The sequence below is a fragment of the Pinus tabuliformis genome, chromosome 7 (assembly GCF_031772625.1).
Source record: "Pinus tabuliformis cultivar Carrire ecotype Pingquan chromosome 7, CPIR1, whole genome shotgun sequence".
Lineage (NCBI taxonomy): Eukaryota > Viridiplantae > Streptophyta > Pinopsida > Pinales > Pinaceae > Pinus > Pinus tabuliformis.
The window spans coordinates 712835796-712850350 of record NC_142293.1 but is presented as its reverse complement, the minus strand read 5'-3'; positions in this window follow the sequence as shown (position 1 = coordinate 712850350).

Here is a 14555-nt window from a genome sequence, read left to right as displayed (position 1 = left end):
GAGAAAGAAAGAGAGAGGATATTGTGTGAGAGAGAAGAGGAAATTACAACGAATATGTTGTAGGTTGTATCTCTTCATTTTGCTGGATAATATAAAAAGAAGGAATGGTTTTTTCTCTATGGACGTAGCCCAAATTGGGTGAACCACATATATCTGTGTCTCTCTTATTTTATGGGTTTTTGTATTTGTGTTTTTGCAATATTTTGTGTATTTCATTGCTCTGTTAATTAATTTCTAACATAACCACTGGTCTCCCTAAAGGAGCACTTGAGCAGTAGGATGTCTACAAAGGTTGTACCTTAGGGAAGTATGTAAAATCCACATTCCATGATCAAGACAACAAAGCACATGCAATCTTGGAGAGAATCCAGTCTGATGTATGTGGAACTTTCTCGAAAACCTCCAATTCCAGACATAAGTACTATGTTATTTTTATTGATGATTTCTCAAGAAAGTGTTGGATATTCTTCATGTAGAAGAAGGATGAGACATTCTCAAAGTTTGTAGAATTCAAGGCACTAGTTGAGAAAGAGACTGGAAAGAAGGTGAAGGCTCTCAAGAGCGACAATGGAGGTGAGTATGTTTTGAATGAATTCAAGGAATTTTGTGCCAAAGAAGGAATTCAAAGAGAACTAACAGCTCCCCACAACCCACAACAGAATGGGGTAGCTAACAGAAAGAACCAGAGCGTTGTGGGATATGGGAGAGTTATGCTACATAACCAAGGTCTGGCACTACATTTGTGCGTAGAGGCATGTAACACAATAGTCTAAATGCAAAACCAGTGTCCTCATCATATTCTTGGTATGATTACATCAGAGGAGGTTTTATCATGAAGAAGAATCACACAACAATATAACCATATGCACAACAAATTAACACACAAAAAATAAACCGGCGGAAAAGGCAGAGAGCCATCATGTGGCCTCTCATGCTCATGTAATTCTCTCTTATTCAAATAATTTAATAATACATTTAAATACAGGAGAAAGTGGTCTTAATATCGTGTGTCTATCTTAGACTCACTTGGTTGAGACAATTTTTCAACTTACACACTAATTTAGGAGAGCTAGTTGGAGAGAATCTCTCATCCAAACTAGAATCCTTGGTTTGAGGTATTCTGATGATTTTATTTATTTAATTTAATAATTAGATTTATTATTGATTTTTAATAGAGTGAGGCTAACATTCCCCCCCTCAATGATAAATCTAAAACGAACAAGGAACCATCTTCCAAGTTCTCAAGTTGATCCTCAAAAACATTTCCCTGAAAAACCACCAAAGCTAGATGTTGAAGAAACTAGAATATGAAGAGACCATGAGTTAGCTGCATGACTGATTCATCTCTAAATGTCACTTGACAACTCCATCACGTGCCAAGCTACAAAAGGATCCATCTATCCTTTGCTTGAAAACAACATCCGGTATCCACTGACACAATTTGATGAATGCCCACTAGTGTATTTGCTGATGATGATCTCCAACTAGCTGATGAAGATGCCCACTGGATGCTTCGCTAATGTTGTCGAGAATTTCAGTCTGACAACCACTTGTCAATTTCATTGACATTTCCCCCCTTTGTCAGCTGAAAGGAGAGGCAATCTTCTCCAAATTATATCTGAACTCTCCCCCTGTAGGTGTAGGAGTGTTTCACTAGTGTACTCCCCCATTCAACTGCACGAGAGTACCATCTTCATTTGACTGTTGGCTACAATATGTGTGAGTGAATCTGATTGTAAAACTTGTACAATCTTCTGGCTGTGGATGACCATTCCCAGGGATCAATCCATGAATAATTTATCTTTAATCTGGTAGGTTGGTCTTGTTTGCAACATTTCTCTGATGAATGATTATGCTTGCCACAATGGTGACAAGGATGGAGATCAAAACACTGATCTTCCATATGACCGGTTCTTTGACAATGAGAACATGTCGGTTTGTGTTATGAAACCAGCTCAAGAAAAGATAGAAAAGATAGATCAACACCTTAGAATTCAGCCTCTTCGAGGGGGCAACCTCCTTTACATTACATAAATGAACAATTCTTGGATGATTCAAATGACAAAACCTCCTTTCTATATATAGGAGTCTAAGGATTCACAATATAACCCAGTCGACCTAAAAATAATAATATAAGCCACAAAAATAACAATAGAGGGATTCTATGGGGCACAGTAATAACAATATGGGGATAATAGGGGCACAACAATATTAATAATGGATGCAACTACAATAGTAATGGGGTAATCACTAGTATTATAGGGACCCAACATGCCCCTCTCCTTCAAAAAATTGTTGTCCTCAACGCTTGAGTAGTTCTGGATGCTTCTATATAAAATCCTCATCCTCCCATGTGGAATCTTCAGCGGATAAGTTCTTCCACTTGATAAGATACTTCGAAATTGATCGATTTCGTAGCTGTCGAGTTCTTGTTTCTGTGACTGCTTCCAGTTCCAATATAATTTTTCCTTCCTCGTCAAGTTCTGGCAATATTGTTTGAACTGGGAGCTTGTCGCCTATAACCTTCTTTAAACATGAAACATGGAAAACTAGGTGCAATCGAGAAGCTGCAGGAAGCTCCAATTTGTATGCCATAGTACCAATCTTTTGCAACACCTTGTATGGACCATAATACTTTGGTGATAATTTATTATCCTTCTTAGCGTGCTTGAGGGACATTTTCTTATATGGTTGTAGCCATAGGAATACCCAATCAACTACATCAAAACTTCTTTCGCTGCGATGTTGATCTGCCTGTTGTTTCATTCTATTCTGTGCCAACACGAGGTTATCCTTTAAGAGTTGGAGGACTTGTTGTTGATGTTCGATGTGATGTTCCACTGCTTGAACCTTAGAATTTTCTCTTAAATATGATGTGATGGATGGTGGATGATATCCATAAAGTGCCATAAATGGGGTCATTTTTGTTGTTGTTTGGAAGGAAGTGTTATACCACCATTCAGCTAGAGGCAACCATTTGACCCATTGTGTCTGTTTATCAGATACAAAGCAACGAAGATATCCTTCCAAACATTTGTTTACTATCTCAGTTTTCCCATCAGATTGAGGATGATAAGATGAGTTATGAGCTAACTAAGTACCAAGACAAGAAAATAATTCTGTCCAAAAATTTCCAGTGAAAATGGGATCTTTGTCACTTACAATAATCTTTGGGTTTCCATATAGCTTTTGAATTGTTTCCATAAATGCAGTAGAAATTGTACTGGCTTTAAATGGATGTGATAATGCACAAAAGTGTGCATACTTGGTAAGTCTGTCAACTACCACCATGATGACACTCTTTCCCTCAGACTTGGGTAAACCTGTGATAAAATCCATTGAAACCTCCTCCCAACGTTGGCTTGGAATGGATAAAGGTTGTAATAGACTCGGCGTCTTAATTGTTCCAACTTTATTTTGTTGGCAAACCAAAAATTCCACCACAAATTTTTGAATATCCAATTTAAGGCCATCCCAAAAAAATTCCTTCTTAACCCTATGGTAAGTTTTTAAAAATCTTGAGTGCCTTCCTAAGGGAGAAGTGTGCAATTCCATAAGAATCTTCTGTTTTATTGGGAATTCTTACAGAGGTATAAGCGATCTTTGTACCATAAAGAATCATTTTGCCAGCTAAATGTATCAGACGTACTGGAATCTTGTTGTAACTTTCGAATAAGTGCCCACACTTCTTCGTCATTCTTCCATTCCTCCCTTGCTTCGTTTATCCAATTTGGTTGGATAATAGAAATGGCGCACAAAAATGCTTCCACATCCTCATCCTTTCTTGAGATTGCATCTGCCACCACATTTTGCTTCCCTTTTTTGTAGATGATTTCAAAGTCATAACCCAACATCTTTGTGACCCACTTTTGTTGCTCTTCAAAGGATAATCTTTGTTCTAAAAATTATTTAAGGCTATCATGATCTGCTTTTACCTTGAAGTGTCTTCCCATTAGGTAGGGTCGCCATTTCTTAAGTGCATGGAGTATTGCCAACATTTCCTTCTCATAAATAGCTTTGTGTAAAAACTTTCCCTTGATTGGACGACTTTCAAAAGCAATGGGTCTTTCATATTGCATTAAAGCAACACCAATTCCATTTCTTGAAGCATCACATTCCACAGTAAAGGTTTTTGTGAAGTTCGTGTAGCTAAGACCGGTGCTTGGCACATTGGTTCTTTAAGATGTTCGAAGGGTTGCTTCTGGAGTCCATGAAAATGCAGCTTTCTTCAATAATGTTGTTAGAGGTGCTGCTATTCTCCCATAATTCTTAACAAAATTGCGATAATACCCTATAAACCCGAGAAATCCTTGCAGATGCTTTATGGATGTGGGGATTTTCCATTCCTTAATGGCTTTAATTTTGCTAGGGTCTACCTTAACTCCTTCATGAGATACAATATGACCCAGATATTCCACCTCTTGTACTCCAAAGAAACATTTGGATCTTTTTGCATATAATTGTTTCTCCTCCAATAGTTGTAGCACCCTGTCAAAATGTTCAACATGATCCTTCCAAGACTCGCTGTAGATTAGTATATCATCAAAAAATACTAACACAAATTTTCTAAGGAATGGTTTGAAAATGGAATTCATCAAACCTTGAAATGTTGAAGGTGCATTGGTAAGGCCAAAAGGCATGACCAAAAATTCATAATGACCCTCATGAGTTCTAAATGTTGTTTTCAGAATGTCTTCAGTCTGCATTCTAATTTGATGATATCCTGAACGAAGATCCAACTTGGTGAAGTAAATTGATCCATGTAATTCATCAATGATGGGAATGGGAAACTTATCTTTAATAGTGAGCTTGTTGAGCTCCCTATAATCCGGACACATGCGCCATGATCCATCCTTCTTGTGCACTAATACTACTGGAGCAGAGAAAGGACTTTGACTTGGTTGAATTATACCAGCCTCTAGCATTTCTGCAACCATACATTCAATTTCACTCTTTTGGGCATAGGGATATCTGTACGGCCTGATGTTTGGAGGAACACTTCCTGGAATCAGATGAATAGCATGATCATGATCACGAATAGGTGGGAGACCTTTGGGAGTCTCAAATACCTTGGAATGATTGTCCAAGACTTTTTGGAGATCTAGATAAATAGATGATTGCAATGTGGAAACATCTAGTGAACATAATTGTGCAATTACACCCCTTTGTTCCTTTTTTAGAAGCTTTGTCATACCGTTAGAGCTAATTATCTTTCCTGGTTTCCCTGCAATACCCCTTAATTCAACTTCCTTTCCTTCCACGGAAAATTTCATGAAAAGTTCTTAAAAATTAAAAGCTATTGTACCCAAGGCTTGTAGCCATTGGACTCCTAGTACAACATCAGCACCTCCCATTGGAATGGAAAGCATTGAGCTAGTCAATACATATTCTCCCATCGATAGCTTGATATTATGGCACTTTCCAAAGCAATTTATTGTTCCTCCATTTGCAACCATCACATGACACTCTAGTGCTGGATATAAGAAGCAATTCAATTCTTTTGCTACCTTACAATGAATAAAATTGTGGGTACTTCCTGAATCAATCAACACTATTACCTTTTTCTTCTTGATTTGTCCTTCTATCTTGATGGTTTGAGGAGTGGTAATTCCCACCAATGCATTACAAGATATGGTCGGATTCATTTCTTCTTTATCTAGGCTTTGTTCCTGGAGTATATCCTCTTCTTTTGACCTTTCTTTCTCCTTTTCTTCTTCCTCTTCACAATCTATGTAGAATAATTTCTTCTCAGCACACTTATGACCTTTAGTGTATTTGCTATCACAACTGTAACAAAGCCATTTTGCTCTTTTTTCTTCCAATTGTTCTGGTGTCAACCTTATAGGTTGTGGAGGACTAAGGGCAACAAAACTTCCATCTTTATAGTTGTGAGTGGTATGCTTCCTGGTTGCCATAATTTTGCTTTCCATTTTTCTTGCTAACCTGAATGCCTTCTCTAATGAATCAGGTTCCCGAAGGTGAACATCATGTTGGATATTATCCTTTAAAGTCCCTATGAACACAAAAATCCTATGCTCCTCTGGAATATTTTTTTACCCTTATGTTCAATTTTTGGAACTCCTCAATGTGCTCCATTATTGAACCCTTTTGTTTGAGACTTATCAATTGGCTAAAAAGAGTGTTGCTTTTTGTATCCTCATAATGTGCTATCAATTCTTCCATAAAAATTGCCCAAGTGATAATTTGTTTACGAGAGCGAAGCCATTGATACCATACAAACTGATTTGGTTCCAAATATAAAGTTACAGTACGTACCTTTTGTGTGTTTTGCACATTATTGAGATCGAAAAATTGCTCCATCTGTAATATCCACGTTGCGGGATCCTTGCAATCAAACTTCCTCATATCGATTTTTGAAATATGGTGGGTCTTCGATCCCACATTAGAGTCTAAGAAATCATGATTAACATTTCTTTTGTTTGCATCATGAGTTTCCTTTACTACCTTTTCACCATTAGTAAGTATTTCTTGTAGAAAATTTGTCAAATCTGTCTTCAAATCTTCCATGTCTGTCTTCAAATTTGTCTTCAAATCTGCCATGTCTCTATTCAAATCTATCTTCAAATCTATCTTAAAATCATACATATTAGCTTCCACACCCTTTATCTTAGATTCCACGCCATTTATCTTAGCTTCTGTTAGCTTTTGTGAGAGTGACATTTGTTGCACTTGTTCTTGTAATTTTGATATATCATGTAGCATTTTTTCCTCTTCTTCATGAGTCATGCTAGGGCTTTCAAGTTGCTTACTAGGTGTTTGCATTTTTTTTCCTCAGGGCATCAGTTACCAATAATAATGCTCTACTATGCCCTTTGAATTCCTTCAAAATAAATTTTCAAACCAAGCTTAAGCAAAAATTTAAAAAAATATACACACCTTTTTTCACTTTTTAGGAGCTCAATATTGCCTCTAATGTATCTATGTACTTTCTGATCATCCAGTTTTGAAATTGTGACCTGTAGTAGCCCTATTTTTCCTCTTTCCAATGCCACCAGTCTGACCCAAATTGGATTCTACAAGGAAGTGTTATGTGAAATCTCCCACAATGACTTGATTATAGAATAGTTCAGTAGAGTGAACTTGTAGGACATGCTACGAGTCACTGTTTCAACCTCTGGCTCTGAAAAATATCTACAAGAAACTATAGTCTGTCCTCTTTTTGTAACTTCTTACTAAATTTCAATCTGATGCTCATAGAGAAAGTTATGAAGATTTTCCCCAGGTCACCTGTTTGAAATGTAATCCAGGAGTCTGCAAAAAGACCAACTTCCTCAGATCATATCTCCACAAATATAGCGTGAAAATCTCTGAAATTTGGACCCGAGATTCAGAGTGATGTATTATCAAATGGGTTTTTTTTTAGCTTCTGAAACGTCGCAAAAAGAAGTTATAGTGAAAATGCCACGATGACCTGTTTGGAGCAGCGAAACCCTAGAATCCAAAGCTCTGATACCAAATGTTATGAAACCAGCTCAAGAAAAGATAGAAAAGATAGATCAACGCCTTAGAATTCAGCCTCTTCGAGGGTCAAACCTCCTTTACATTACATAAATGAAAAATTCTTGGATGATTCAAATGACAAAACCTCCTTTCTATATATAAGAGTCTAAGGATTCACAATATAACCCAGCCGACCTAACAATAATAATATAAAGCCACAAAAATAACAATAGAGGGATTCTATGGGGCACAGTAATAACAATATGGGGATAATAGGGGCACAACAATATTAATAATGGATGCAACTACAATAGTAATGGGGTAATCACTAGTATTATAGGGACCCAACAATTTGTCTGCAACTTGAGTTTGTGTGCATTGACATCGGTCTGCAAGTTACTAAGAACTTGCTGAGGTGATTTGTTCAAGTAATCTGGCACTGACAAACTGAATGGAATTTGAATAATCAGGGATATGTAAGTTGTCGTTATCTTTGACATATCCTAAGCTGCGTCGATTTTGATTACTTTGAATTTCCTCCCATGGCTTGATGATGGGTTTGGAAGAAAGTTGAACTGGAACAACTTCAACACTTGAAGTTGGTTGTATGAATGAAGTCAAATGATCAACTGTCTCTAGATTGGTCAGAGACTTGCAAGCAACACGCTCCTCTTGCAACTCATTTCTCTGCAGTTGCAACTCCAGTTGAAGGAACTCAATCGTTTCATTTGCATGTTGAATATGCACTTGAATGTCAGCAAGAGTGGTTTTACTGATGTGCACCATGTCACTGGCTAATGATAACATTAAATTGTTAATAATTTGGTACAGCTGAATGTGTGTCGCCATGTTTCCTTTCTCACTTTGAATTCAGGCTCGCTTGTACTGTTGTTGATTGCTGATGCTTTAAACACTTGCTAGAGTTTTATGACTTGGTTTTTTGAACTCTTGATGTCACGCTCGCTTGATGATGATTACTTTGCTTGAATGCTTCACTGACACTTTGTGAATGCTTCAATCAACTTCAAACTGGATCGTTTGTTGTAGATTTCGTGCTTTGAACTTTCGCATTTGATTTTAACACGCTCGTTTGCTTGGTTGTTTGATTGACATGCTCGCTTGCTTTGATTGTTTGAATGACACGCTGGCTTGCTTTTCTTGCACTTACTTAATTGATTACTGACACTTTGTGCTTTCTTGAATGTACTTACTGAATGTGTCAATTTTAAAAAAGAAAGGGTGTCAAACACTGTCGAAAATTCACCCAAGAGACAAATGACAAGTTCAATCTAGATGAATAAATTGAAGACTTACTTGACTTATTGTATTCACCTTAACAATTCAAATTAGGGTGTCGGTTACAACTAACAATGCACCCTTACAATTCAAATGAATTTGTCTTTGATTACAATTCAACTTACAAATTATGATTTGCAAGTTACAGTTTTGTATTGAGCTTGTTAAAGAAATGGTGCAAGTGCAATTTCCAAAAAAGTTGTTGTTGAATGGCTGCAAAAATTATTGATGTCGTCTTGGCTTGAAATGCTTGATTTTGTAGCATCCTTGACTTGATGGCGTGAATTGGCTGTTGTGAAATGTTGTTGTAGAATATTACTTTTAGCAAGTCGATGATGTGACGCTTTGTGCTTATGAACTTAATTTATTATGGGAGCTTTAATTTCAAGAGCTTGATCGATGACTTGTATATGTAAACTTTTCTTATGTGCATGTACTTGTTTTCTTGAAGCATAAGAAAAAGAGCATTTTACAAACTCGACACAAGTAATGCAAACACATCCATGACACAGTGTGTGCCTATGATCCCCTTATTCAATTTCGAGCAGATCTAGGACAAAAACACCACAAAAAATATGTCTTTATTAAATAGTGAATTACATCAATCTTCACCGTCACAACATCGTGAATGAAATTTCTTAAACAATGAGAACTACTTGAAACAATTTGTCTTCAAAAATGGCTCACCTGCTTTCTTCAACAAAATGTGAAAATGACCTCCTTAAAAAATACACCTTATCACTCCATTACAAGGAAATAAGCCCTTACTTTATAAAAAACTCACTTGTCACTCCACACTAAAAAAATACACACTTATCTCCAAAACTTTAATATGCATCTTATGACTCCAATAACTTTATCATGATTACAAATCTTTAAAAAATGCTTTCATAACCTTATCACTCCACTTAAAAACAAAATATACCTCCTTTAATTGTTAAGCACTGTAGATTCCACTGGGTGCTTCTCTCTTCAACACTTGTATTGGCACACATTCCTCCACTCCACGCAACGATTATTTACTCCTTTTCCTTTTGGATTTCAACGCAAACTCCATCAAAATATTTGAACAGTAGTATGCATCAAGAAAAATGGGATCTATACAGACAACTGCGATTCCTCTAAATGTATATCAAGAGATGGAAAAATGACCTTGTTCTTGGCACCATTGCGGTCGTAAATAATTCTACAGGTGTGGTACCAATCCAACAGGGTTTGAATTTTTGTTTCCGTATTTTGAGAAGGGGTCGGACAATGTTTTATGTGAACTGTCTATCCGCGGGGAGACTTGTTGCTCTCTTTGTTGACATGAGACCACAAACATGGCACATGCTTCCCTGTGGATAACATTATGGTCATGAAGGAGAATTCAAAGGAAAACCCATTGAAAGGAAAATGTGAAATTGATTTTCCTCACTTGATCAAAGTTTTTGCCATTACTATATGATCACCTTAAGTGATTTTCTCCAAACCGTTCAGAAAAAGCTATGAGATTAGCCATTTGTCCAACTGAAAATCCAGCAGCAGTAGCATGAGCTAAAGCTACTTTTAATCCATGGTGTAACATCATAAGGTGCACATCTATGGCATGCAATAAGTGACTCCTCGAATCATCAGCTAGCACCGTCTCCTTCCTCGACTTTAATTCTGTTTCTGGAGTGCTCCCGTCTGCACAGAGATAAATATATAAGACCAGACTCACAATTCATTATGAAGGAAATGTTATACGATTTTGTTCTTGGATCCTTTGATGTGGATGACGTGGAAATGGCGGAATTCCCCTTCTGTAACAGGTTATTCTGCAAGCGCTGCAAGGATCCATGGCATGCAAATCTACAGTGTTGCCTGCCACTGACAAAACTGAAGCGGATTTTTTGCTTCTCAAGCTTGTCAAAGATAGTAAGTGGTGTCACTGTGGAAAGTGCAAATCGATGGTTGAATTGATCTATGGATGTAATCACATTACTTGCAGGTGCCGACACAAATTCTATTACACTTGTGGCACCTCATGGAGAAATGGAAGCCCTGACTGCAACTGTCCTTGGACCATTATTGACCGATTAATACATTGATTGGTTCATAATCTCAGCTCCATGGAAAATTACCATTCTTTTCTTCGATCCACGATCCAAAGTATCATACACATCACTTATTTCTAAAGGAAGATTTATCACCAGTGCATAGATTCCCCATTGATGTTCATTAACAACAGCGCAACTCTCTATTTAATTCCAAACATAAAATATTCGACTCTCAGACCTTAAGCTCATGCTGGGCTCTCACAAATCTCACCATGGCTCTGATACCACATGAAGAAGAATCACACAACAATATAACCATATGCACAACAAATTAACACACAAAAAATAAACTGGCAGAAAAGGCAGAGAGCCATCATGTGGTCTCTCATGCTCATGTAATTCTCTCTTATTCAAATAATTTAATAATACATTTAAATACATGAGCAAGTAGTCTTAATATAGTGTGTCTATCTTAGACTCACTTGGTTGAGACAATTTCTCAACTTACACACTAATTTAGGAGAGCTAGTTGGAGAGAATCTCTCATCCAAACTAGAATCCTTGGTTTGAGGAATTCTCATGATTTTATTTATTTAATTTAATAATTGGATTTATTATTGATTTTTAAGAGAGTGAGGCTAACATATCAAAGAGAAATCTAAATGTGTCACACTTCAGAATTTTTGGAGCCTTTGTTTACTTCCATGTCTCCAAATATTCGAGGAAGAAGATTGAGCCGAAAATAGAGTTGGGAGTTTTTGTGGGTTACACCAAAACTACACACAATTATTGTGTGTACTTACCTTCCCTTAGAATGAAAGTTGTGAGAAGGGATGTAAAGTTTGATGAGGAGAAAATGACGTGGTTATCTCTTGAGAGGGAACTTCAGATCCCATGAGAAGAGGAGATTTTAGCTCCAAAGTAGGAGCCACAGGAGGAGCCTCAGGAATTTGTGGAGCAACCAAAATTGGAGGAGAAGGGAGGAGGTAGAGTGGAGACATCCGCTCAAGCAGAACCATCCAAAGAAGGTAGAAAATAAACTAGGGAAGCTAATAGGTTGGTGCAAGATGTGACGAAGAATGTGGGAGTTCCTTCAAATTTGCGCAGGCAAAGGAGGTCACCTGAGATGTACACTGGCTACATGGCTCTAATGACTAAGCTTGTAGAGATTGAGCCATCCTCTTTTGAGGAATCATTAGAGAAACTAGTTTGGGTTGATGACATGGTGGAAGAATACAAATTCATCATGAAGAACAGTGTTTGGGAAGTGGCCCCAAGACTGACAGATAAATCAGTTGCAGGATTGATATGGATCTTCAAGGTTAAGTATGCATAATACGAAAGCATAGAGAATTATAAGGCTAGATTTGTGTCCAAAGGATTCTATCAAGTTGAGGGAATTGACTACGAGGAAACCTTTTCTCCTGTAGCAAGGTATTCATCCATTAGATAAATTCTTTCACTGGCTGCATAGATGGGGTGTAAGATCCATGAGATGGATGTAAAAACAACATTTCTCAATGGTGTTATTAAGGGGAAAGCGTACATCGAGCAACCAAAATGTTTTGATACATTTGATCGGGAGTCTCATGTATGAAGAATTAAGAGAGCATTGTACGGTCTCAAACAGGGACACCATGATACACCATGATCAAAAATTATCTCATTGGATTGGGTTTCACCAAAAGTAAAGTGGATGCAAACCTCTATCATATTTTGGTAGAAGGTAAATTACTTATCATTGTTTATATGCTGATGATTTAATATTGACAGATGATGAGAATTTGATCAGCTCTTGCAAGGAGGACCTTGAAAGGGAATTTGAGATGAAAGACATGGGTCTCATGAACTATTTCCTTAGGTTGGAAGTATAGAAAGGTGATGGGGAATTGTTTGTGTCTCAAGGAAAGTATGCCAATGAGACACTACATAGATTTCACATGGAGATATGTGAGTCCATGGAGACACCTCTAGCGACCAACTGGAGGAAGGAGAATGCCACTTTAGGTGAAGAGGTTGTTGCCACCATTTACTGACAGCCAGTGGGTTCATTTATGTGTCTTGTGAGCACATGACCAAATATGTGCTATGTAGTTAACGAGCTAAGCCAAGCTGTGGTTAGGTCGACCAAATTGTATTGGAAGGAAATGAAGCATGTTTTATAGTACCTCAGAGGCACTACCCAGTATAGATTATGGTACAAGAAGATAGACAGAGTGAATCTTTGTGGCTTCATATGTGCATATTGAGTAGGGAGTCCATCCAACCGAAAGAGTACATCAAGTGGAATTTTCAGTGTTGGTTCTATAGCTATTTCCTAGTACAACATGAAGCAAGGATATGTGGTGCTAAACTTGTCAGAAGAAAAATACATGGCTGCAAGTAAAGCAACATGTGAGGCGATATGGATGAGAAGGATACTTGTGGGACTTTTTTGCTCAGATGATGGATACAACTATGATCTATTTTGATAATCATAGTTGCATTAAGATTTCTAAGAATCTAGTATATCATGATCGATCCAAGCATATAGATATCCGATATCATCATTTAAGGGACTATGTGTAGAGGTAGATAATGTTTCTACAATACATTATGATAGAGGAATAAGATGTTGACATATTTACAAAGGCTTTTTCAAGATGGAGGTTTGACTTCCATAACTGTAGGATAAGGGTGGTTGATAATCCCTTTCTTTCTAAGGAGTGTTGAGAAGTGTAGCAAGAAAGTATCAATTTGATTTTGCCTTAGTAAAATTGAGAAAATTCAAATTTCCACATGAGCAGACAACTTGGAAGTAGTTAATTTGTGTGACATGGTTATTTTCACTTAGTTAGATCAGTAAATTCAAGTTAGAGGGCTTGGAGTTCAGTTAAGCATGTGTGATTTCTAATTTGTAGAAATCAAGGTCATTTATTTCTAGTTATATTCAGTTAAACTAGTTCTAACAGTTAATGGAACTAGTGGAAGGTCAATTGGGCAGTGGGAAAACAGTCTAACTCAGTGATCATCCAGTTAACTAATCAATCAACCTAAAATATCTAGTGCATGCAAGGAATTCAAGTTGCTCAACTATGGTGGATATTCCAAGGCAGTGTAACAAGCAGTTGTAAACTAGTTTGAGTGTACAGGTGTTGCATGCAGCCATATGATCAATCCTTGATAATTGCGCAATAATTTTGGAGGAAATTCCTAACAAACAGGGGCTAACGCAAGGAAATATGGGCTCAAGAAGAGGAAAATTTTGACTAAGTCTAGGTCACAACTTCTCATTGAGTAGAGAGACATGTTATTCAATTATAGGTTGTGCTCAGAGCAGGCAAGCAATTGTAATACATTCTCTATTCATCTGATTAATGCAAAGAGGATTGAGGGGTTTTTCCCAATTGGGTTCCCTTAGAAAAATATTGTGCATGTGTGGTTTTTCTTATTGCATGTTTCCAAATGTTGTTCTAAATTGTGAATTAAATTTCGTAGTTTAGTAGAGTATAAATGTTTCTCTTGATTTTAGATCAAACTTCTTGAGCAGTTGCAATTCTATCACCATATTTCTACATCTCCCCACTATGTCTCCCTCCCTATGTATATCTACCCCCCTCTCTCACTCTCATGCTCTCTCTCCCTATGTCTCCCTCCAACATCCATCTATCTCTCTCTATTTCCCCTTATGCCTCCCTTTGACATCACTCTCCCTCTCCCTTAGCCACCCTCTCTCTACCCATTACTATCTCTCTCTCTTTCACTTCCCCCTTCTCTTTTCTCTCTCTGCCTCTCTTT